The sequence below is a fragment of the Pagrus major genome, chromosome 6 (assembly GCF_040436345.1).
Source record: "Pagrus major chromosome 6, Pma_NU_1.0".
NCBI lineage: Eukaryota > Metazoa > Chordata > Actinopteri > Spariformes > Sparidae > Pagrus > Pagrus major.
In genome coordinates this window covers 30,025,978-30,053,234 of record NC_133220.1, presented here as the reverse complement: position 1 = coordinate 30,053,234, position 27,257 = coordinate 30,025,978, and the positions used below count along the sequence as shown (strand labels likewise).

The following is a 27,257-nucleotide window of genomic DNA, read 5'->3' as shown; positions in this document are numbered from 1 at the left end:
ATGCTCCAGTAACATCATAGTGAGGAACCATCGCGCACTGATAACGTCAGGCACAATGAATATAATCAATGGATGTGCTTCTGTGTCTGCTGAGCGCTCACACACGTGTTTGTTTCACAGCGGCAACACCAGCACTGACGCACCAAACAAACCATGATATTATTGCACAGGGTCAGTGTCCCCGTTCACACTGAGTGAGATCAGACTCATCGTATGGGAATTATGATTTATATATTTCTTGTTAGAATGTTGTTTTACTCTATATTGTCATCCCAGGAAGTTCATTACACTTAATCTTAGTGACCACCTCTTATCGGCCTAATTGTAATCATTTGTATACCACTATCAATGTATTCAGGTGGACAAGTGTATGTGGACCATATTGATAATATGACTAAGGACTAACTTCAGTTTTTCCTTCCGAGGTTTAAATTTTCCACGATTGAAAATGTAGCACAACTGTTGCGGCATACTGAAAACAGGAAGCGTGGGCTGTGATTCAGCCGTTTCCATGCTGAAACTTTGCTCTAAATTTGGTGCTCTCTTTTCCACGCTGTTTCACCACCTTCCTCTGGTCGTGATGAATCGAGACCCTGTTGAATACCCTCACAAAGGATTTCACAATGACGCTGCAGTCCTAAACCTAATTTGGCAGCACATCAACATATTGTGTCAATTCTTGTTGGCCCCAAACTGAGCAACATTAAAACTCCGGCATGGGTTAAGAATCGCTTCAATGAGTTTATTCAGACATACATGTGGATATTCTTCTTCATTTCTGTTTACCAGCAAATATAGTGCACAAATCAGCATTTAGCACATCAAATAACTATAATGTGTGTCACAGACTGTTTGGAGTTAGAAAATATGGCTTGTCAGACGTGTTTTGCTTCATGCAGTAGTTACTGGAAGAGACTTCCCCTGTGTGTCTTTCTGCGCCATTACTGGGTGGAGCATACAAATTAATTTTGCCGGTCGATGATCGAGGACACGCCTCATTACAAGGCCAGTTGTCTGCACACAATAGGACGATTCAGAGCAACATCGTGTGTTCTGTCCCAGGGATAATGAGTTCTTCACAGGGTCTTATTCAGAATAGTACAGATAATACTTCCTTTTCCTAATTATCTTACCCATCAGTGTGTCGGCTAGCAATGCACAATACCACCAGCTGTGACCTGAAAATATTATTTGAGCAACTTAAGTATCTGATATTTCATGTCTCTCGTCTCATTCAGCCACAATGAAGCTAAAGACAGCTGTGTTATAATTCATAAGTTACACAGCTGGCCCTAACTGACAAGTTGAATAGAAAAGAATAAAATGTTTCCTTCATATTTATCCAATCGGCTTCATCCCCTTCGCCGTGGGGTCCCCCAAGGTTCTGTACTTGGTCCCATTTTTTTCCTCCACCTATATGTTCCCATTAGAATACATCATACAAAAACACACAAAAAACAACAACACAAAAAACATGTTCTGTTACCACACTGGCCAGTTTCTACATGGTGCTGAGGTGGGTCAATATATCCACCCACCTTGATTACTGCATTTCCAAACCTCTGTGCTTCCAACCAGTTCAGAATGCAACAGCAAGCTTTAAAATAAAAAAAGGGCCGTGCTCCAAATCCAAGCCCCCTTCCACTTGCTTACTGTTCAAAGTGGCCAAGTGTTTGAGGTCAGGATTGATTAATGTTCATGTGTAGCCCTATGACGTCAATAAGACAGTGCTGTTCCCTTTGTCTTTCAAATGAGCATGAAATTGTTTCTGTAATTACTGTATATATGGGTTAGCCACATGTTCACATCCCTGTTACACACTGCATATGTATTCTTTTTGTGGCAGAGCAGTTTAGAGTTCATCTGACAGTCGAACATGACTTCAGGGCCTGCATGTAGTAAAGCTGCTGTAAACATGATGGAGCGCAAAGATAGCTAACGATAGGATCCTGATTTTATAGGCATTAACACACAGACAGACATCAGGCATCAACCATGATAGTAACTGTGATTTTTTTGTCTGTTAGTCTAAATCTCATTCATTCTCCCGGGGAAGATTTTATCTCTGCTGTCCTGATGGTTCGGGTTCAGCAGGGTCATATTAGTTTTGGGTTCAACTTGTTTAACAATATAGTCCCTCTGACTTTTCTAAGATTTTCTAAGGTTACAAAGGTGGCTTACTCATTCAGCTGTTGCTATAGCTGAAAATGTTCAGCAGAGGGCGCCAAAGACAAATGAGAAGAACCCCATGTAATGTCAAATTCACTTTAAATGTATTTTGTTTTTGAAGTAACATTCTGATTTTCACTAAACAGTCTCTTTTTAGTGTCAGGAACTAAAACTCTGCTGGACTAGGTTTTAAAGATGCACTATGTAGTTATAGGGAGGAAGTTTTAATCAGAGGAGGAAGATCTTCATTGACTGATTTTTCAATGCCTAAACAAACTGAATAAACAAACTCTTCGTTTTCATATCTGAATAAACTGAAGTAACAAACTGAACTTAAAGGACGACACAACGTTTCGTGCTGTTTTACTTTGTTTATACATGGCGGACCCTGCCGCCTTTCTAACTTCAAACACTTATTTTCCTCTGTGAACAGCTTCTTTATTCAGTTTTGGAAAACAAATATTTCTGAGTTTGTATAATTACCTCATTATTATTGTAAATATTAAAATTCTGAGGTTGAATTTCTTCTCCAAAATGACATAGCGCCCCTTTAAATACTTGCTAACATACATGATATATTACAAGACAGTGGTTTTCTTGCTTATGACCCAGACTCCTCCTTGTGACCTGTCATCAAAAGCAAATCAATGAAAGAGTGTCTTTTCCTCTCATAACATGTTCATATGAATAATCATTAGAAGCCTGAAAGAGTAAAAAGACAATATTTTACAAGAAAGAAGAAGGGATCCGAGAAAAAGAGGAACAGAAGCTGCCTGAAGTCGGAGATTGCTCCACATGGTGGTACTCTAACAGCCTTTCAGTGGCAGTGTCACTCACTATTGATGAGTGGCCTCAGGACACTGGTGATTGATAGAGGGTTAAGTCATTTATGTGAAGCACAGAAACGTGTCACATGTCACAGTACATGAGAAAAAGTCCATTATGCGTATCTTGTAAAGAATATCCGAAAAAGACGAACACGGGGAAATGTTTTAATGAATACAATAAAATCATTAAACGAACAGAAAAGTAAATCATTCAACAATCTAAAAAGAATGAAAATAAAAGGGTCAGGGAGAGCATCTTGTGTTGTCACATCTGTAGTGTCTTCTGGTTGGTTTCACTTTTCACGAGTGATGTATCCTTACTCAGCTTCCTGATGAGGAACATCTTTCCAGCTGTGTCCTGATAATCCAAACACTGTAAAGGTTTTGATTTTCTCACACTGCGGTCACATTATGTTTCGAGGCTAGCAGCCAAAAGAAACGTCGAAGTCATGAGACTCGATTAACAAGAAACTACGAATTTCAGTACAGTAGTCCTACACATCCTCGTGCAGTCTGCCCTTGAGTTCACACTGCATGATAACGTAATTACAACAAGACAACGTGAGGAGGAGCAAGGACACTTGAGGTCCTCTCAGCAGTTATACAAGGTAAAGTCACACAGGACACACATCCATTTCCAAGCATAACCATTCTTGAGACACTAGACATAAAGTATCTTGTTGCAAATCCAGGATATGTTTGATATGCCGAACACAGAAATTAGGATAAGTCAATTTAACGGAACATAACCCTAACTGTCTGACCCGGGTCAGAAAAGGGCAGCTGTAAGATGTGATTTTTAATGCTTACATTATGGTTTAGATTTCAATAATAGATACTGCTTGACTTTGTGTAACATATTATTTTTTATTATTATCTATGTTACAGTATATTATATAACATTCAATTTACAACCTCAGATTGAGTTGAATATTGGAGCACATTTCATTGTTTACAGGATGAGCCCCAAGAAAGTCCTCCAGACAAGAACTTCAATGGTTTCCTCTAAAGCACATTTTGAGTTATGATATCTTGTTAAAAGATTATTCTTGCTCTACTCAACCCGACAAGTCAGTGCTTGGGTGAATTATAGCTTCTCTAACAAAGAAATATCCCTGTGGTTTACAGAACCAGATGTTTTCAAGTGGCTCCCCTCCAAGAAGTTAGCTGCAGAGAATTCTGTCCTGGCATGTGTCCTGATGATGATGTTTTCACAGGTAATTAAATCTTTTGATGTAGTTTACTTTCAGGGGTTATTCTGAGTTTTCTGATCATAAACTTTTGTGACAGTGACAAATTCAATGTTTTGCATATTTTTTTGCACCCAGCATAGCCTACCGCCCTAACATTGGCTAGCATGCTAGCGATGTTAGTGTTAGCTAGCATTAGCAACATTAGCTACAACAAATTGACAACCACTTGAGAGGGCAGATGATTTGAACAACAGCGGTGTTGTGACTTGAATGCAGCTGAAGGGGGAGATGGAATGCCACATAATGACTTGATGTTATCAATAACACCTTTAACGTGTAAATTGAATACTCACTTTACTGATACTTCTTGTAGAATACTACAATAATTATCAGAGATGAAAATGTCTGAATGAATCAGCCGAAACAACTGTTGCACCAAGACATACATGAACCTGTCTGACTGTCCGACTTTCTGTGACCATTAGTTAACTTTTATTCTTGTGATTTGGACTACCTTTTTCAAAGTTTCATGTTTTTGTCCTGTGTAAAATGTTTTTTTAATTATTATTATTTATTCTGTGTTAGTGAGAATAAAGCAACCCTCCTCCTTTGTGTGAAAGCAGCCAAAGTGCACGCTTCATCCTGTCCACTGTTTTCCACCCTGCTCTGCCTATGTGTGTGTCAAGCTCAGCCCCACCCTCGGTCAAACAGACACACAGACCTGAGGCTCTTTATACATCAGTGACAGACTAGAAACAAATCTGTGTATCTGTTTACTGTTATTGTTCAAATCTGTGTATTGCTATTATAAATCTCATCTCAATTGACTGTTTACTAAACTCCACACAGTGATTGTCCAATCATAACTTTGTTACTATCTACCTATAATAATAACCTACGTTACCACCAATGGCAAGGGGCATGTTATTAGCTAAGTGAGACAGAGTTGTTGGCCATTTGTTTTGGTAGTTAGCGTTAGTTAACAAAGGCTAGCTACAGCTGATAAAATCAACTAGCGTCAGTCATCACCCAGACACAAAATCCATGGCTGTGTACTAGAAATGAACCCTACTTTCGTCGACTTTTGTGTAAAATCAATGACCCACTGTCAGAAAAATCCCATGCGGAAATGCTGTCATTGTAAACTGCATATGTGCCACGCAAGAACGGAAAGCTTGACAGGCATAGTAACAGAATCTAAGTAGAGGCAAGGTGTACCAGATGAAAACAAACTGCTTTTAATGGCTGGAAGCAGAAAGGGTTAAATTAAGCAGTAAATGCACAGTGATTACACATCACACACTATTGCTTTACATACATAGGTCAACATTATTTTACATATCTGTATATTTCTGCCCCCAGTTCTCAAGAAAACACTCCCAATAAATTCCAGAAGATGTGGGGGAGGGCTTACACTGAGTGAAGAATTACTTAATTCGACTGTGACCTGGAAAATACTAAAGACACACTGAAATGACCAAGAAGAAGATGAATGGAGACTGGTGGCACGAGGACAACAGCACAACAGCTGACCTGCTTAGAGGTCTGATGAGAGGATGAGATGGGATGGAGGGTCAGTGCTCACTTATTGTGGATGGTACTTATTGTCATCCATCCTTTGTTTATCTCTGTGGCCATTCAGGAGTGCATAAAGTTTGCTTTAAAGGGGAGCATGAAAGTTGGAAAGAGTGAATGTCTGTCAAAGCACAAAAGAAGATGACATTAGCAGTCCATCAAGGTCATGGCTGATGGCAGGGGGGCAGAGTTAATCTGTCCTGAAGGGGGTGAGGGGCAATCTGCAACTGACGACTCAGAAGACAGGATGCACATTCACAATGGGCCAATGAGTGTGGGACAGTGTGTCAGTCAGGGGCCGCTCTCAGGAGAGTAGACCTCTCCATGTTAACATCTGTTCCACAAGCACAACATAATCCCCTTGTACTTAAGATTCATAGTTTCCTCCCTCTGCACAAACAAAGCTCCCCTTCGACTCTCAGATGTTTACCTTGGGCTACAAATCTCTGATATTGTGTTATATTTTCACTAAAAACATGACTCATTCATTTGTCTCAATTCATGTGTCTGTTTGCACTGTTTAAATGAATTCCCAGTGAATACTACAAGTATTTTATTCAGCAAAATCGACAAATAACGCACCGCTGTCTACGTATTATCATAATACTTATAGGAAGTGTCATCAGAACAATAGCTAGAGAGCTAATCTCAGTGGAAGCTGAGGCCAAGCAGAGATTTGGTGTGCATGTGTGTGTGTGGGGGGGAGTGGGGGTACTTGGTGCACACATGGCACCGGGGTGAGCCTAATCACGGGCTCGCAGAAATCCTCACAAATGGGGAGGGGGATGGGGGGCTGTCCCTGTGGTGGCTCATTTAGACTTCGAAGAAAGCATTTTGCTCCAGTAGCACAGCTGCCCTTCACCTACACATGAAAACTCATCCTTTTCCTTTCCTTTTCTTTTTTTTGTTTCTCTCCTCTGTGTGTATGCACAGCTGAGATAGCGAGGAAACGTCACCTCGTAGCTGCCCTGACATTAGGTTCAACTGGTTTGTAATAAACTGGACAGTTTCATCCCTCCCATTTCCTTTCTCCCGCAGTTTCTGTGGATTACTGGGCTTTTCCATTGTTCAGCCTGCTGTGAAGCCACAACAGCGTGGCACTCCTTTCCTTCCCCTTCCAGTGTGGTCACTGGAAAATCTTCAACATGTCCAAAATGTTCCTCGTAATGGTCCAACAAACCTGTAGACCCATTCCTCTGAGTCACAATGATTCTGATTTCAAAAGATTTTTTCATAGATAGATCTTGATCTTAAAGATTAAGAGGTGACATCATAGATGCAAAGGATATTCTGATAATACTACTGATATCATAGCTCATTTAAACCTGCAATATTTTGGCCACTTGGGGGTAGTACAACAAGCTGTAAACACTGACATTTTAGTTGATACAGTAAATGCATTAGCAAACACTTCCTTATTCATACATATAGAAGACATGGCGCAACACAATCTTTAATATGGAGACATGTCTGTGATGAATTGAGTCCAATATTCAGTCTCCATGTCGCTCTGTTTTGGTCTCCAACAACTCCTGAGAAAACTCTCTGGCTCTTTACCAGTTAAATGCTCCACTGTGTTCACCAAGCTAGTCGCTAACTCCGTCTGTGTTTTGTGCTCGTTAGGTTGTGTACAGTCGGGTTTTCAGAGCTATTTTTTTACTGGAAACACGTCCGCCTGCCTGCTGCTGCTGGAGATGACACTGATGAGAGTGGTGAGACTGAGGTGAAACAGAAAGGTTGATGGTAGAAACATTTTGATAATAAAATGATCTCTGGAAAGTCAGGTCAGGTGACATTACAAGAGTAATTTGACCCAATACTAATACAAAAATATTAATTGGTGCAACTTAATTTGAGCTGTGTAAATGAGAGTATGTATAGCTGACATTGTGCCATTCCACCACTCTAAACTCCTCAAACTGATATTGTAATACACCTACTCATCTAATAATTGAACAATGGAAAAAACAACAGTTTTATTACACTTAAAAAAAATAGCGGTGTGTATTCTGACAAGAATACCCCACACAAGGCTCCAGGGCAACAATGTTTCTCAGAAAGCTGCTTGATATTTCACTGTCCACCTACATCATGCATCTGTCCTTTGAAGAGCACATTAGACAATTCAGGCAAAACAGCACTATAAATAGATGAGAGTGTCTCCATGTAGTGTGCATAGAATAATTTTCTAATTATCCACAAATATCCACAAGCTAGAACTGCTTGTTGCAAATTAAAGGGTAACTCCACCAATTTTAAACATTAAAGTGTGTGAACAGGTCTTGGGGAGTACGACTGCATATGTGAAAGAAGCAGTTTAAAGCCTTTAATGGCTCCAGAGGAAGCTGCATGTGATCTGATAAACTGCCTCCAGTGAAGTTACCCAGTGACGTTGCATTGTGGGTAATAAAGGCAGCACAGTGAAATGCTTTAATTCAACCCCATCATTTAAATTATTTTTAACTGAAATTGATTTTTTTATTTACATATTTTTTATTGTTTATTTTTACAGGACACAATTAAAAGTAGTTGAACCAGAGTTAGCTTGCAGCTAATTAGCATCTGTTGTCCCTGGGAGTGTTACTTTGAGTCTCTTAATCTGGTAACCGATAAGATATGCAATTCAATAACTGATATTCACTCTGAATTATGTGCCTTTTATTATTTTATTTATTTATATATTAATTTATTTATTGTTGTCTTACTCTGCCATTGACTGATGTTACTTTTATCTGTCTCTGCTCCTTATACACTGAACTGGTATGACTGATTGTTTGTACATTATACTAAATAAAGGGGGGGAAAGGATAATAGAGGCACCGGGTTTTGAAAAGCAATCCACTGGTCTGCAGTGCACTCTTCGAACACTGTTGGACTCATTATGGACCGTTTATAAACAAATGATCAAAACCAATATAGAGGAAACAGAGATATCACCTTTTTCTCTTCCATGCACTTTCTTTCTTTTCAAAACCTGACGCCTACATTACCCACAATGCAACTTGGTCACAGAGTGACATCACTGCATACACACTTTAATAGCCTATGTGAAATGAGTGTAGTGACCCTTTAAAAGATCTCACTAATGCCCTAGAACACACAACTTGATCATCAGCTGATGGGTGGTCATTTTTTCTGATCAGTTAACAAAAAGTGGATGATTCAGTCCTTCACTTAACTTTTCATTTATCTGCACTGTCGCTGGTGTTTAGCAGCAGAGAGCGCTCCTCCATTGGCCAACAGCAGCGCGCTGAGGGAAATTCATCTGTCCCATCCTGAATGTGTGGTGGAGAGGAGGAGGAGGAGGAGGAGGAGGCGGGGAGTGTGAATGGATGGGACTGACTGACTGACTGACTGGCTGGCTGGCTGGCTGTGCGGAGACAAGGTTATTATGCCGAACAGGCGGCAGCTTGCCCTCCTGGACTTTTCTGCCCGATCTCCGATTAAGTGTGCAGAGAGCCAGCCTTCATTCAACCCAACAGATCTCTTATTGTGAAAGTGTCGGCGGCTCGTGAGAGGGAGAGAGGCGGATTTATCTGAGTGACCGGTGCCGGCTGAGACAATAAAAGTGGGAGCGATCAGATCACAACAAAAGACAGAAGGTGAGAAAGCATTCATCTGTACACAAACACAACAGTCTGGAGCTTATGTCTCATTTATTTTCACCGTAAAAACAATACCCGGTGCTGAGATCACCTGTGACAGCTTATCTCGCGGTCACACGGTTCGTTTTTGTTATCTTGCATTTTTAATCACACTTTGCTCTTTTGGGTACTTTAAAGCGTGGATTTGAGCTATTTTATAGCCTTAAACTGCTTTGTGTGATATTTCATGCACTACTTGTTTGGAGAAATGTGCGTCTTGTTTCTTATCATCATCGTCTAAAAACAGCGCACATTCTCTCTGTTATGGACGCACGCCTCCTGTGAACTGGCATATTCATGTGTTCACCTGACTCCTGTTGACTAAATGTCAGCTGGCTGTTGAACTGTTGACATGTCAACATCAGAGTGCTTTGCTGATCAGAAACTTGTATTGGAGTTTGCAATGCCCATTTGGACACAAGCAGGAGATTATGACCACTACCTGTGATGCACCTTAAAACTGAAAGGATGGGGAATACACAATAAGAGTGTGTACTTCTGTGTTTGTTTTTAAGCTCAGATGGATCCCTAACTATATCTTTTCCGTCCCTGTGGTCAGCTGGTCTGCTCTTCTCTGTGTGAATATCCTGTTTCCTGGACTAAACAAACAATGGGGAGCCAAGCATGGCAGGCATATGATATCCTGTATGGGTCTTGTGTCACCCCCATGAAAAATAGAAGTGTGTGTGGTATTGAGGGCTAAAAACAGGATGAATACTTTAATGCAGAAATAAAAAGTGTCATCCATCAGTTGTGACACACAGCAGCAGGTCTGGCATGAGGAAACCCAGTGGCATGAGGCGTGTGGGTGACACAGAACAAAGGCACAGGACTGGTTTGTATAGGTGACTATATTGAGTTTGTGGCTCATGAGTGCAACATGTGCTGCCTCTCTTTCTCTCTTTCTGACGCACGCACACAGTCAAACTGCAAAGGCAGCGCTGCTTTGTGTTGACTTTAGTCTAGGGTGTTCAGCTGCTTTTAATGGGGTCAGCGCTTCCGATTCAATAAAGCTATTAAGCGTCACAGAATATTCCAACGCCACTGCTCGACACAGATAGGAGTTATTTGCCAATCAGGGTCCATTAACAGCCTTATCCATACAAGGCGGTCTTTGAAAGGGTAAACACGATTACACACCACATTCAGGCAACCTGGGCAGTGTGACCTGAGCCGATGGTGTGTTCCCACCTCTCCTCACAGCCCCTGTTTTGTGTTAAAAGTTGCTCATCAGCATTTTTCCTCTTCTTTCCCACACATCTTTATTATAACTCTCTTCAGGGAGGTTTGAATAAGAGCATTTGTCAGTTAGGCTATGTGATACTGTTGTCTCGCAGGTTCGCAAAAGTTCCTGTCAGACTGGTTCTGACAGCAGAAGTTTAATCAGTCCAAGTCCAGGTGACAGTATCAGTTAGCATACTGTACATACCATAAATCTCACCTGATATCAAGGTGGTGAAAGCTTTTATGGTGACTGGTAGGTGTTTCATGGCAGAAAAATCTCTGCCATGCAGTTTGTTCTGAATAAAAGCAGATGACAGATAGACATGTAAAAGCATTGCCTGCAGAGGAACTTAAAGGGTCACATCAGTGATTTAGCATTGTGCATCCATTAAGTTGGGTGAAACACAAAAGAATCATCAGAATCGAAGCAGCAGAGGCTAGGAAATCCTGTCTTTTAGCCTTAATATGAGTTAAAATTAAAAACTGGATAACTGGAAAACACTGGATCCTACAGTTCATTCATGACATCTTCAGGTACGACTTTTGAGCGCTCCGTCCAGAGCCACAGAAGAATAATTCAACCATTTTCAAACCCTGTGTAAGACGCCTCATGATGAGTGAACTGAACTTGATCTGCAATATTAGTGAAGTGCTCCATGAAAGCAAGATTGTAACTTTTGCAGCAGCCACGGCTAGATGCTAAGCTACTGTTAGCTAAATATTGGTTTAGTGTTTAGCTACAATAGTAAGTGATTGTATCAGGAAGTCGAAAAGAGCCATGAAGTCAGTTTTCTGACTCAATAGTGGGTGTTATGCTGTAAAGCCTAACCGAAAATTTGCTAACATTAGCAACTGCAAGCTAGCCTACTGATCATACTGGACGAAATAGAATAGAATATTCTTTATTGTCACTATACACATGTACAATTAAATTAATTTAATTAATTAAATAAGGCTGCAGCAGCAAACTGTCTGCATGTTTTCAACTGAGTAATGGTGTGTTTTATTACCTTCGCTAAGGAGGTTATGTTTTCTCCGTGTCCATTTCTTTGTTTGTTGATTGGTTAGTTGGTTTGTCAGCAGGATTACACAAAAACTACTGAATGGATTTCAATGAAAGTTGGATGGAGGATAGGTCTTGGCCCAGAATAGACCCAGTGAACTTTTGGTGTGGATCTGGATAAAGGACAGATTTCAGTACAATTTGATGCAGATCCAAATAAAAATCTGGTTGTAGCGGATTTAAATATGTTAAATTTCATACTGGATGAGGCTTAATCAAATTCAAAGGGACTGTTGGGCCTTGGCAGAGGTATCCACTCTAAGTGTCGTTGTATTTGCTTATTAAGTATACTTTAAGTTTTTGAGAGTAAAATCTTTTATTTATTCTGTCATTTACTAGTACATTATGCTTTCACTTGTACAAAATCCAAGCAAAAATATGTGACATAACTCTGTGATTAACATAAAAACACCAGATTAACGGGTGCTTATCTTTTATCAGAGTTGGAAAACATGGATATTGTGGATTGGCACTTTAATGTACGTAAACAGGCTGGCTGCTGGAGGCCTAATTCAGGGTCAGACACTGTACTATTTTCTAGTGAACGTGTTTGTGGGTCACCAGTAATCTATAGGCTTAGCAGAGGAAATCAATTCAGATCCCCAGTCCAGAGGGGACATCTGAGTGAAGAGGCTGGAGCCTTGCTTGTCGAGTATGTTTAGTAAAAAAAAATTAGTTCAAAAAGGTTGTCTCTGTCTGCAGTATTTGCTGTAAATGCCCTCGGAGTTTCCAGTGCCTTCAGTAACATAATCCCTGCAAACATGGTTCACACTGAAAGTTGTGTCAACAGGAATCTGTTCCTCATTGGCTGTGAACCAGCTCAGCAGTGTACAGACACTACATCTCTTTTCCTTGTTTCATGTCTGCTTTGTCCCGTCAGACAGGACATCCTTAGTAAAACAAAGAGTCTGGCCCTCAGCTTCTCGTGCAAAACGCAGACATTGTGAAACTTATTGTGTGTTTCAAAATTTACGATTCTTGTATACAAGAAATACCATGTGCAGTGAGTTATATGAGACAAAACTGTTGTCTTTTGTTTGATTTTTGTGGGACTTGTCTCTTTTATGTGTGGCTGTACTGAATAACGATGTTCAGGGTCGATTTGTGTGTTTATTCCCCTTCAGAATACAGCAGAAAACACAAGCATCAGCCCTGAAGAGTGGCTCTCAGCTGGTTGGTAATTCCTCGGGGAGCTGGTTTCCATATAATTTAGATGAAAGAGACTGCATTAAAACAAGCTACAATCTGTTTAAGGACAGACACTTGCCGGTTTGTGGACAAAAATCCCAGTAAAATGCAGCGCTGAAACCCACCTCCTTATGAATTATTGAGAGAATGGACACAAAGATGGATTTATAGGTTACCCATGTGTAACAGTGACTGTTGACCCCAGTCCTTCAGAGTAAAAGCTGCCTGTCCCTGGGGAATGTTAGTGGGAAATTAATCACAATTCCAACAGTGCATGGTTTATGCTGGTACAACAACATATACAAATTAGGTAAAACATTAGGTTGATGATGCATCATCATTTACCCAACATGAAGACAGCTGTTTTAATGAGAAAGCTATTAGTGGACATAGAGGGCTCAACCCTTCATTGGCAATCTTTATTTGTGTCTTCTGGCCAAGATGTTTATATGTAGCTGTTACATTCAGCTTTCATAGCTGTATAACATGTTTCTATGTATTTAAGTGAATTAATTGTTATACAAATTATATTTTATTAATCAGTTAGTCTGTCAAAATATAATTAATTGCCAGGTTTTCTGATAATTGATTAATTGTTAAATTCATTTTTCAAGCTAAAATGTCAAATATTTACTGGTTCCAGCATCTTAAATTGGAGGATTTGCTGCTTTTCTGTCAATTATAAATGAAGAGTCTCTGGGGATTTGGACTGCTGGTTAAACAAAAGAAGCAATCTGAAGGCATCACTTTGGGCTCTGGGAAATTGTGATGAGCATTTGTCACATCTTTGGACATTTTATAAGCCTAACAATTAATCAATGAATCATGAATATAATCAATAGATTAATCGATAATGAAAAAAATCATTAGTTGCAGCTCTGTATGTTAATGTGAAGAGTAACCGTCAAGCCTTTTCAAATGATTTTGGACGATGGACTACATTGAAAACAACATTTCAAAGAGAAGACGGTGAAATCATTAGTTATAAAGGAAAACTGTGTTGGATGTAAACCTGTGTGACATGTCCCTCCAGAGGCAAAGTGTAACCAGGATTTCCAAAGAAAACCCCTTTTTTATTGACATCTCTGTAGTTACAGAGCAATCTAGTTCCCACAAACCCACACATTTTCCAAAACAAATATGATTAGAAGGAAATATATGCAGGTTGGATTAAGTTTTCTTTTAACGTAGTGATGAAATGTTGTTAAATAACCTGCCAGGTTGCAAAATGTTGATACTGAACATATCAGTGAAATTCTCTCATAAGACACAAAACAGGACGTGTTAATTAACATTTAAAATAAACCATGATATTTTAACTAACCAGTGGGAAGGGCTTTTGTTGGCTTAGCCTAACCACAGACAAGACAAAGGATGGTAACTCCTTTGTACACCCACCATCCCACCCCAACCACTTACCTGCGACATCTGTGTGGTACATGAAGTGCCCCATTTATTTGGAAAAAACACATTGACTGTGAACATAATCCAGTCACCAGTTACATTTTTCACCATATCGGCAAAACAAACATGTTGTGTATAAATGTAAGTTATGGGAGACAGGGTTGCACAAATAATTGAAACATGTTCTTAGTCAAGAGAGCTGTAGTTTTTTTTTTTATGCTGACAGTAAGCGCTGTAGTAGATGCTCCATGAGTTGACTTACACAGAGTGGAACTGTGGCTTGCAGGAAACTCTCACAGGCTCAGGAAGTTAATGTAGGTGCTTATTACAACCAATTCAAGTGTGTTTTGCTAGAAAGGAAGAAGTTCATATGAGGTGTTGTCATGAAGAATGGCCACAATCAAGGGTGTAGTGAAAAGCTGTTTATCCAGTAATGGTTTAAATGTGGTCGTACTGGTAACTTAAATCTGTAACAGCACACATTTTCAAGCAGTCTCTCCTGGAAGTCATCCATAATGTTGCACTAAGTTGTTCACAGTGACAGAAGTATTCGTTTAATGAATGAAGTTAGAGTTAGAGAGAGGGTTTCAACCCCTTGCTCACCTCTCAACTCTGGATACCTGGCCAGTTGATGCACGTAGTAGGCATGGATGTCGGATTGTCAGTTTTGGAAATTTACAGAAATTGGCAGACAAAACCGATCTCGGAGGATCCGACAACCACTTCTTACTACCATTCCAATATCAGGATTGAGGTCTGCATTCATCAACTTTCAACAAGTGAACTTCTCTCTCAAGCCCTCGTAGAAAAAGTAGTGCAACACGATGAATGTCTTTGAGGAGAGGCTTCCTGAGTGCACCATTTTATCCCCATTTGTACAATTAATCGTGTCCCGCTGCCTCATGTGACAGCAGGCTTTTTGCCTGAGTGTGGCTGCACGTAGCAGCTATAAACACTTTTCCTTAAGACACAGGCTGAGAGGTTTTACAGCCGAGCACTGATCCTTTAAATCTTTTATTATGTGTTTTCACCTGCGAAGCCACAGTACTTCAGGATACCAAATGTTGTTTTGTCCCTCCTGATGATCAAATTCTGGATTTCCTGGTAAAGATAACTCTACTCAGATATCAAAACACTGTGTGCTGCTGCTGCTGCACAGGTGGGCAGGTGAGATGAAGATCTGCTACCAGATCCAAGCAGGGGCGCACCTGCATCCTGGTGGGTTCACCCACAACCTGAGGCAGCAGAGGTAGCCTTGAACCCAACAGATCTGTGCAGCAGAATATCCCTCATTTTGTTTGTGTTCTCCTCCCCCTCCCTCTTTCTCCTCCTTATGGGTCTCTAAGGCTGGGATGTAAATGCTGTGAGGCTGCGAAAATGAAAATAAGAACAAAGCGAAGCCCTCTACCACCCTTTTTCTCTGTCTGTGCTGCTGCTGGCTTGCCTACGAGGTTTTGGAAAGAGGAAGAGGAGGAGGAGGGGGTGTTTCCTTGTAATTATGCTGCTTGTGTGCCTCTCTCCATCTATCCATCCATCCATCCCTCTCTGTAATTGCTCTCCATTTCTTCCTATTTTCCTCTTAAACACACACTCACTCACACACACACACAGTGGAAGAACTGCGAGTTGATGATGTTGAGAGGATGTTTGAAAGCCTGAATGGTAATGACCACAATGAGACTCCCTACACTGTGAGTGTGTGTAGGTAAAGGCGGAGGAGGGGGTGGACGGAGAGGGCCTGAGCTGCTATTATTACCCTCTCAGGCGCAAATAAAGAAGTACACGGCATTGAGTATGGAAAAAAATTCAGCCGTGCTCACCCGGCAGACGTACCCCACAGCCTCGGATCCACGCTGATCGATAGTGCTCAATGCTTAAAACCCCATGTGAGTGTTTCTCACGTTAAGTGCCAGAAGGGATGGAGGCATGGTGAGGAGAACCGCTGGAGACTCCGGTGAATATGTGATGCTCCGAGTCTCACAACCCCCCACAAAGTAATTTCCTGTTCTGTGCTAGATTTGTCTTTTGGTGAGTTAATTTTGTTTGGGTTGTATTGTCAGTGGAGTGGTGGACACCATTAGGGTGCGGCGTTGCCGACAATTACAAAGGAGGCTGCATAGGTGCTCGCCCATTAGAGCTTAGCATTCATCATTAATGGAGTGTTACGTGAGCCTCTGTTAATGCTGCAAAGCAACACCCCCACCTGGACTCGCACACACAAACACACTCGATCCCAGACACAGCTCACCCTCCACCAACAAATCCCCTGCAGTTTAGAGAGAAAGAAATCATCCAGCTGCAGTCACCTTCACCACTGCAGCTTGGGATGAGGAGGTGGAGGAGGAGGAGGGAGGGGATGGAAGTCATTATCACCTGCCCTGTGGACCGAAACCGAGCGCCCCGCTGGTCCACTCAGACAGGCCGCTCTGAGCTCTGTGACAGGGACAGGAGGCTGTGGGGAAAGACCGCGTGTGAGCACCAACATGGAGGAAAGATGTAGTAGTGTGTGGTGATACAATGAGCAGGAGGCCATGTCAGGGATTCTATAGAAAGAGACGTCTTTGATCTCGAGGTCTTTTCAAGGTTGCATTGTGCTGCTAAGAGGCTTGGCTACTTCCTGTTAAAAAATACATGGATTGTCCTGTACAAGTGTGTCTGTGTGTGCCCTCTCACCTACTGTACTGTACTCTATTGTAACAGCAGCACACATGTATCAAACAGCTGGATTGGTCACATTCGCAGAAGCGCGCCCTCTCAAGACACCTATTGAATGTGTTCATCAGCAACGTTAACAGTTAACAGTTAACAGCTACAGTCAGTCAGTGGGCAGGAGTTGATGTCAGGACAGTGTGCAGTGATACTGCACGCTGAACTCTGACAGAAAGCTGATATGAAGGCGGTGAGTAGGGCACAGCTGTAACAGGTGTCAAGCACACTGGGAGGAAAGATGACACTGTATCCCCAGGGGAGGGCGGTGGTTGGTTAGGCTGGAAAGGAATGGTGGTGCTAGCACATGTGAAAATACATTTATCTATGTCTTCCAGACCAGATAGGGCTTGGGAGCATTCACTTGACAGTAGTGCTGATAATGAATGTTGATAATTTACTCTTTCCTCAAGCAAAATGGCAAATAAATATTACTCTGGGTTCTCAAATATGAGGATTTGCTGCTTTTCTCAGTTATACGTCATTGTGAGACAAAATGAGTAAGACATTGATTTTAGTTGCTACGTTAGTTTCTAATTTTATGAAACTCAAACTCATATGAAACCAGCTGAAGCACTTAGGACCTTTTTTCACTGCGCTGTGGTTGACATTATACAGCATGTCCCTTTAATATCATTGACCCCCGGTAATTTGTTTAAGTGTCCAGATGAATAATGATCCGTAATAATGGCTCAAATGAAATTACCAGCATCCCCTTGTGACACTAATTCTGCCCAGATACAGCTCTTACAGTGCATGTTGGTAACAATGATCTGGATACAGACGGTCTCAGACTACTGTAAAGCTGCCACCGTTATCAAAGAGCATCAGTAATTAGACGAGACCATGCAGAATATAAATATTTCATTTCCAGGAGATAAGAGAAGGTTTATTCTAAATGCTGCCCTTCTCTGTAGTGATAACACTGTGCAGTATATCAAAGTTAAATCAGCATTTAATGTTTTTTAGTTTGTGTTCTTTGTTCTGTGGGCAGCTTAAAAGATATGGACATAACATTGCCACTTCATGTAATTTTTAAATTTGCCAGCAGACAGAAGATAACATTTATATTGATTTGCTGTAGTGTTTCTATCCACCTGATGAGTTCAAGTTCAGTATTCACTCTAGTTTTAGCTCTGCTTTGGTCGCCAACTCCTGGTAAAACACTGTCTCTTTTGCTGCATCTGAAAAGCTCTGCAGGGCTGAGAGGAACTGCAGAATCAGGCGATAATTCTGGGGGTTTGTTTTGAGGGATACTTTTACATTACACAGTCATTTAAACCTCATAAAAATGTTGATTAATGTATCTTTGAACGCACATTATGTCATTTCTGCCACTAAGGGTCTCTGAATCGAAACAAAACAAAAGGCGTAGGTTGCTTAGAATCAAAGGGCATCCTCATTGTTTAACAACCACCACTGCTGATGAATATCTACTTGGGCGACACAGGTAAAGATAGCCTGTCCTCATCAGAAAAACAACCATATAAGTCAACTGTGAAAGCAGCTTATTATGACCCATGTTGAAGTTTCTTGTTTGGTGGCGGCATTTAGTGGCCATAGTTACATTACAGCTGCAAATGAGGTTGGGAAATGGATGGTCGGGTTAAGCAAGCATATGACTTTCACCCAGGACAATGTCTAAAAAATAGACATTGATATAATATACTGTATTATAAATCAAAGATTCAATATGAAGCCTAATCTGGTGATCTCAGTCACTGCCTCGCTCTCTCACTATTGCCCCCTTTGTTGGATCATTGCCATTTAGGCTACTTGACCATAAAACTGTGTTCTATGTCATTTAAGGGTCAGCATGCAACTTTGTGCTTCCACAGAAACTCGTCTGCTGAGACTATTTGTACGGTTAAAAACTTAATTTGTTCACATGTGGTGCCTTTTCTAACCAATTAAATATTGAAAAGCAGTGAGACATGTTTTCCATCTGCCGTGTGGCAGCTGTTTCAGAATATGCGATGGTGTAGCAACAGTATAAAGTATTGAATTAGACGGTCCAGCAGCAGTAAAGCAGGAACAGATGCTCCATTTTGAGGCTCTTTTGCTCTACAAAATGATAAAATCCCTGTTTGACTCCCAGTGAGCTCACCAAACCTTCACTTCATGGCACCTCTTGAAATCGTTGTGACAGAGCTGCAACCTTTGAGAGCATTCAGCCCATCGAGAGCTCTTGTACTTATACAGCAGGATAAAAATAGAGGTTTTTTTGCCATGTTGGTGGCTTGATTCTGACAGCTTATACACTTTTTGTTTCAAAGGGATGCCTACTTGTGCCACCCAGGTTCTGTAGTGTGTCTGTACAACACATTGGCTTGCAGAGTGCAAATTTCAAAATACAGTATCTGGATCAGTTGTGTTTTCAGACATATGTTATCTGCACAGATAAGGCCATGTAACTGATCTGATTATCTAGTTAGTAAATTGGATTTAGAGTGATAAGCCGGAGGGTCTCATTACTGTACATCATCTAAATGCAGATATCGAGTGCCAGAACTCTGCTAATTACAGATTGCAGCTGCAAAATGGATTTAGACACTTGAGTGTGTCTACACGGGATGGAAATGTGACGGTTTGATTGAAGGGAGCTTTTACCCTCACAGGGGGTGACACATGACTGTTGTGGGGAGAATTTCAAATATCATTTTGGATTTGAATTAAACCCCAAGGTACACACATTATTGGTGTCAGAGACAATTTACCCAGTTCTAAAATCAGATTACCAAGAGTTTATACAAAACATCTCAGAAATCAAATTTTACATCCACAAATAGGATTTTACACAATTATTGTACAGCCAAACAGGGAATATCTTTGCTCTGGGGACTGCTGTGTCATTTTGTCAGTTGGCCCAGCACTTCGGTCCAGCATAGAAAATGTCAACAACTATTCGACAGATTGCCAATTAAACTGGTTCAGACGTTAACGTCCCCAGTCAGGATGAATTGTAATAACTTTGGTCATGCCTTGACTTTTCGTCTCGTGGCCTACCATCATCAGGTCAGTCAGCCTTCAGTGAGCATTCCCATCAGCCTCTGTACTTAAATGTTAGCATGCTAACACACTAAGATGGTGAACATTGTCTTCACTAAACCTGCTAAACATCAGTATGTTAGCACTGTCATTGTGAACGTTAGCATACTAATATTAGCATTTACCTGAAAACCCCACTGTGCCCATAAATTACCACAGGAATGAGTCCTGAAACCAGAATAAAAACATTTTTTCACTTCCCTCGTCTCGAGGTCAGTGGGTTTTTTTGAATGGCCTTTCTGTTAGATGCCTGAAATGAAGTCTGTGATTAACACAGGCTTCCTGTTTTGTTTTACAGCAGAAAATATGTCAGTAAGTACGTCACTTGTGAATGCTAAAGTGTTTATAGTCTTTAAAAAGATGGTTGCTGACAAGTAACATTAGCTAAATGAGACTACAGTAGCTGTCGGGGCATTAAATATCACTACCCCACACAGGGAGACTCATGTGTAAGTGTATAGTGTAGTAAGAAGCTTAGTTTTGTTCATTTATAGCCTAACGTTAGCTATTCACTACCAACAATTGAATTTAGGCTTCACAAATCATAAAAGTGGTGTTCATCTTTGAAGATTATCTTGCTGAACAAAACCCTTAGTATCATAAACTTGTGTTTGCCACAGAGATTATTATCCGCAATAATCCAAAATCCAATTGGAAAAACCCCATAGGCTTTTTGTCAAGGGAACTAGTATGGTGCTAGCCGCTATAAGCTGTTATATGGTGCCAGCAGCTGTAGTACAATGAAACATTGCTGTTGAGTTTCCAAAAGTCGGCCATCTCACACCAAAACAATCTAAATGGATAAATAGTTCATCAAATTAACTAATTAATTGATTAAAATAAATAATAAAAGTTAAGAGGAAACATATGCTTTTATTTTATTTTATGGCGAACTGTCCCTTTAAGTTAAACGTCGAGGTTCAGTGTTGAGAAGATGCTCCCTTGGGCAGGATTCACAATGATGGATGGAAATTGAACAGATGAAGATTTCGATTCATTGACATTTTATTTACAGTCTACTTCCCACCATGGCGCTGAGTGAAAACAGCTTTGTCCTGTTGTTATTCACAGTGAACTGTTAGTGAACTACGATAGTTTGTCGCATAAATGCCATAAAACATAAGCAAGGGAATGCTTTTATCTCTTGGCTCCTTAGTTCTCGAACTGAAACCCTCCTCATATTTATTCCTCCTTTCAGACACGAGAACAGTTTATTAGACTCCAGAAGCCAAACAGTTTAAAATGATTTTCCTTCTCGTAATAATGTCACCCCCTCCATCGCCTCAAGGCTCATTATAGCCCCTCACTGGTGGTGTATCCTCCCCTCCCCCTCCCCTGCTTCATATCTCTTGCTATCTCTTTGTTTCATTTGGACGCCTGTGGAGATGTCAACAGCGGCCATTCATATTTTCCATCACTTGGCTATGATATTGAAAGCTAATGACACAGGCTCTTTATGTTTCTTCTAAGAAATGTCTGGGCAGAATCACGGCCCCTGGGGGCAACGTTTCGTCGCGGCAGAGAGTGTGTGGCTGCTGGCTGCTGGCTGACACGGCGGCCTCTGCCCCCCGCACGCTTCCCCCGCTCTGACCTCCTCCTCTTCGAAGCATCTGGTTTATACACGCACATGGTTTGTCATGGCCTGTGGCCTCCAGCGAGCCTCTGAGCGCCGTCCCGTATGCAGAAGAGGCTCTGGCCCCAAATCCCCAGACCCAACCGTCATGCCAAGAGGTGGATGGTTGCAGCCCGAAGCCCCTGAGCCCTGCCTCTTTCCCTGCCTTCTTTTCTTCTTCTACCCCCTGCTTAGCCACACAAAGCTGGGCTTGACTGTACCGTCGAATTACACACAAAAAGCTTCTCTGTCTCGCCATTCGTTCGCCAAATGGAGCTTTATCACATGGTGTTAATTGGCTGTAATTAAGATGTCTTGTGGTTTTTCAAACAGATGCAGTGACAATTTCTGTCAAGATGTATAATGGCAGCCTCTCTCTCACTGGCACGGTTGTCAAATCTGAAGGCCTCAGGGTGGACTTGTTTTAAATTTGTAGTTCCTTTTGTGTTGATTTAATGCTCTCAAAGGAGAGAACAAACGACAGGAAAACCGGGCAGAAGGCACAGTATTTTATTTCCTGGATACTCACACATGAGGCTTGCAGCAGCGAAGCCTATTAAAAGGGGGACATACTACATGCATGACCGGAAATTGCCCTCTTTCATGTTTTATAACCTTAATCTGTTCATGTATGATGTATGACTACAAATCGTCCTCCTGTCGAGCACCATGATATCTGACAGCTGTGTCCACCTGTCCCCTTTCTAACCGCTAGTGACAGTTAGGAAGTTTGACAGGCGTGCAGCCGGGGTCCTGTGAGGCAAGGACGTTATAACTGGGACTGAACAGTCCTGCGTGTGTGTGTGTTATGCGGTGTGTGTCAGGCATACTGCACAGAATGTCTTCCATTCAGCGTGTCAGCTGCAGTCTCAGTATGTGGCATGGCTCGTCAGCTGTAGGCCCGTGTGGATGACAGCTGTTTGCCTGCCCTGCTCAGGCTCTGTTGCGATCACTCGGAGGCCTTCCCCTTTTAGATAATTAATCTACCACTTACTGTACAAGATAATTGCCATCCCATGTTGAAATCAGCCCAGGGACAAGGAACTGTGATGATCTTGGCAAGGCGGCTGCCCCTGTCATGCCCTGCCTTGTATCCTCAACAGAATCAGGCCTATTAATACTCAACTTCTGGGAGAGAACAAAGCAGTCAGTGTGCTGCCTGTCAGTATTCTTATTAAACCTTCAATCCAGACCCTTATATTAGGAAAAAGGGTGTGACATTGGCTTAAAGGTAATGGGAAAACCCTCCAGACAGAATAATTTCCCGAACAATTTCCAAATGGATTTCCCGTTTTTGTCCCGCAGGGGTACTGTGAGACACTCGATTTCCCCCATCTGCTGGCTATGAGGGGGCATTGCAGCGTGAACACTAAGTGTGTCAGCCACTGCTGCACTTCCACAACAATTGATTGTACTCCGCCTGAGGGGGAAAGTGTAACAACAGCTTGGAAAAGAATGAGCCTTTAAGTGAGCACACTCTTGTGTGCAGCACATGACTTGTGTAGAGAAATGGAGTCACACCAGAGTGACATCAGAGAGGGTGACGGACCACGGTGTGAGGTCATGGTGTTTACAGCCGTGGTGCCAGGCTGGAGACAGGGAGAGGGGGGAGATAGGGAGACAGCAGCCATGTATACTGAGGCAATGGACTCTGCCTGTGAAAAGACATTATTTAAGAAGAGCAATTTACCCTGTCTCAGACATATAGCTACTCTTTTATGTTACAACACAACTCGTTTGGCCTTTAGAGCTGGAGCATTTCAGTGTGAAATTGTCATTGTGAAGTCATCAAGGACAAAAACCTGTATATGATCACTCAGTGGTTATTATGTTGATTATCTAAAGGTCCAGTGTGTAGGATTTAGGAGGATCTATCGGCAGAAATTGGATATAATATTCATAATTAGGTTTTCACGCATAATCACCTGAAATGAAGAAGTCCACTATGTTGCACCACCATGTGTCTACAGTAGCCCAGAATGGACAAACCAAACGCTGGCTCTACAGAGGGCCTTTGCAGTTTAAGCAGCCGCTGTATGGGAGGGTTAGGTGAGGGGTATGTCATTGGTTGCGCTCTACAACCTCAACACTAAATCCTACACACTAGACCTTTAATAGATACATTTTAAAGCTGCTATCATGAATATTTTAATAATAACAATGGATCAAATGACAATGTTTAATGTAAAAGCAGTTATTCATAGTGACTTTTCAGTTTCCCCTCAGTTCTATGGAGAATTTTAGCGTATTTCCGCTCTTTTTTGTTTTTAAGGTCCACAGAGGTCATCTTTTGGTTCACTCTAAACCCCCTTATCAGCCTTGTTTCCAGAAAAAGCAGAAAAAGAAAATATCCAATCCAGTAAAACCACTGAAGTTTGTGACTAGCTGGTGAGCATAGTGGAGAATTTAGCAGCAGGAAAGCAAAGTGTATACTGAACCTTTTGTCACGGGTCATGGACTCCATTTGTGTAAAAATGTACTGTTATGGCCCACACACACCAAACGGACATTAAAGACCTAGTGGCAACGAAGGCTGACTGTTGTGTCGCCTCACGTCACTTGTGTCTTGACCAAAAAGTTGTACTTGAACACGCCGCAAAGACTACAGCCGATGCCAACCAGCTTGTTGTTATGCGCCTGTCTGAGAGGAAATAACTCTCCATGCCACAAGGGAGCAGTAGTCTGTATTTGTCATTCAAAAAGGGAAACTTGGGATTGTGGATGCACAAACCGTTTTACTGATTAAGCTATTCTTGGCACCACTCTTGCTACTTTAGCATCTCTTATCAAGAATATGTCTGATAAAAAGTGGTAGTGATGAAGAGGCAGAAGAGAAAAATAAGGAGAACCCAAGCTAAATGGGTGAAATCATGAATACTACTGCAGCCAATCAGAGTGATGAGTCTCACCAAGTGGCTGCCACAAAGCTGCCAACAAGGGCCGACAAGTGCCAATGGAACGACACACACCGTAAAAACTAGGGCCACAGATGCTTACCAATGGCCGACGGTCAGCCTGGTGTGTCAGAGGCAGACAAAGTTAGCGACTGGCAAGTGAACACAGTGGAGAATCTAGCAGCTAAAGACCAAGATATTTCCCCCAAGAGTTGGTAGAGACCTTATGGAGCTAAAAGGAGAGTGAATATTAGTGAACAGTGTGTCTGCTGGATGTTTAAAGAGGCGACTGTTAGCTGACCTGTTCCACATATCTACTTTCATAAGGTGGTAATATGTCAGGTGTTATGTGGCCAAAGAGCAGTGAAAGAGAAGGTAGTCATGATAACAATACAAACACGTATTCTTGGTAAAAGATGCTAAAGAGGGTGCTGAGACGTGAACAACTTGAGGATCAGATGGGCTGCTTACTGTGTGCCTCTCAGAGTTAGCGCAGACAGTTAATTCCCACTTTCCCCCGGGATGCCCTGTCTGAGCGTAGACTCCCACAGATTGATTCGAGCCGGGGTCACTCCGCCTTCCTACATCTTCACCCCACAAAGCCCCAATATAGAGTGGAGAAATCAACTGGGATTATCTGCCGCCTGCAGGCATTTGGCATATGTCTGAATGTGTGTGCGTGTGTGTGTGTGTGTGTGTGTGTGTGTGTGTGTGTGTGTGTTCACAAGAAGTGTGCGTGGCTCTAGAGACAATGCCTGCATGCCCTTACACTGAAATATAGTCAGTCTTTGTATTTTTTTTTTGTTCGACTACACCGCACAGACTGTGTTTCAGCCATTAAATGTATTTAGGCGTCTTAAAATCTTACTTTTAATTGAATATTAATCGCACATTTCCAAATGAGACTTCTCTTGAAAGATCGTACCAGTGTTGGAATGATGGCAGATATTTTTTACATATTTTATGTGGGCTCAACTCAGGAATACTGTGCTGCCAGATGCATCAGAAACCCTGTATTTATTAACGTGATGTGGACCAGAACGCTCTACACACGTGGCGATCATGTGTGTGATCACCGGCGGCTTGTGTCCACCATATGTTTGGCTGTCTCGTCCGCTGTCGCTTCGGGCAGCTGTGGCCTCACGCATCTGTCCGTGTTATCATGGTTAGCTGGTTATGGTGCATCTATACCTTCAAAATGGGTCTCTGATGATGAATCCTGTCCTCTAGAAATAGACCTAATCCAGTTCACGCGGTGATGGATGACAACATTGATAGTATTTAATCTTGTTATGACATTTGTTACACTTAAAATGATATGAGAGGAATCAAATTGCTCCCCTCTGATACAGCACATATGCTGTGTCAGTATGATTTCTGGTCAAACGCTGTTTATTATTATTCTAATTGAATTTCATTGTTTCATTTCAATTGTTAGACATTTTTGTCAAATACGCTCAATCGCTTTCTTGCCGAGTGTTATACGAGAGGACTGAAATCACTCTCATGTCTCTATGGTAGGAATGAAGCCACGGCTAGCAGCATGTCAGATTAGCTTAGCACAAAGACTGGAAGCAGGTGCAAAAAGCTAGCCTGGCTCCGTCTGAGGCTACCAGTAACTCTAAACCCGAGCAGACACTGTATGGATTAAGAGTGATTTTTGACCCAAATTGGTCGCCCCCGACTAATTTTCGAATTGGGACCAATCTCTGCCAGATTTGTTGTCTTTTGACAGGCAGTTTGTGGGGGGTGGGGGGGTGGGGGGTTATCTGATTGAATGATCAACAGTCTGGCAACAGTCTTAGACCATTTCTCGCCATTCAGAAATTTTGGTCAGCTGTCTTGCAGTTTTATCAGCTCCATTTTCTGATCTCCTAGACAATGTAGCTGTCTGTAACACTATATTGTTCCAGTAGTATCTACATGTTGTGGCTAAAACTGGAGTGTTGTGACTGTTGTGTTATAAAACTGAACTCCACTGCAGAGCAAACAGACCAAAGTCTGCATCTTCCAGCCATCCGTGGCTCCATATTTTTCTTCTTCCTTCTTAATTTCTGTTAACATTTTAGAGGATGCGGTGGTCTTGTTTCAATAAAACTTATTTGGATTGTCAATGAGAAAAAAAACGATGTGTTCTGTGTTTACGTTGAGTGTGAGCGCACTAACCTGATGCTCCAGATGGTTTCTTTCACAAATGGTTTGTTTCACAAATCCATCTGGAAAGGAGCCGGGAGAAACAGTTGGGAAGAGGACAGACACTTTCAAAAAGAAATACTTACAAGGTGATTGGACAAATCTGTTTATCGTGGCTAACTTCAACCAATCAGATCAGCAGTAGGAGAGCGCTACCACCAGCGGAGGCAGTTGGTAAATCAAACTATTACCAAGGCCAGCTGAGAGAAAACATCTTTTCCATTGAGAATAGCCTTCAGTGTTGTTATTTGCTCTTATTTTAATGAAATATACTCTCCAGGTCTGATATAACTGATGCTATAGCAGCTATGCTAACTATTTAAGTAGCCACCATTGTTGTTTTGACGATTGCTTCTCTCGCATACATCACACCTAAACCACACCCGTCGCTGCCAGTAGTTCCTCAAAGGACGCTGCATGGTTCGACAGCTGTGTTCAGCCACAAGTGAACAATGCAAGACCATATGCAAGACCATATAATCATGTCCAGTTGCCTCGCAAGGTAAAGCACCCACAT

The 27,257-nt window shown here is 41.7% G+C and overlaps 1 protein-coding gene across 1 annotated transcript in view; it reads left to right on the top strand.

Moving 5' to 3' along the window:
* Positions 1–9,204: 9,204 nt before the first annotated feature.
* frmd4ba (FERM domain containing 4Ba) overlaps positions 9,205–27,257 on the top strand; it is a 53,087-nt gene continuing 35,034 nt past the window's right edge. The window contains exon 1 of the mRNA XM_073467824.1: positions 9,205–9,366. The gene's annotated coding sequence lies outside the window, so the exon portion shown is untranslated. The remainder of the gene's footprint in view (positions 9,367–27,257) is intronic.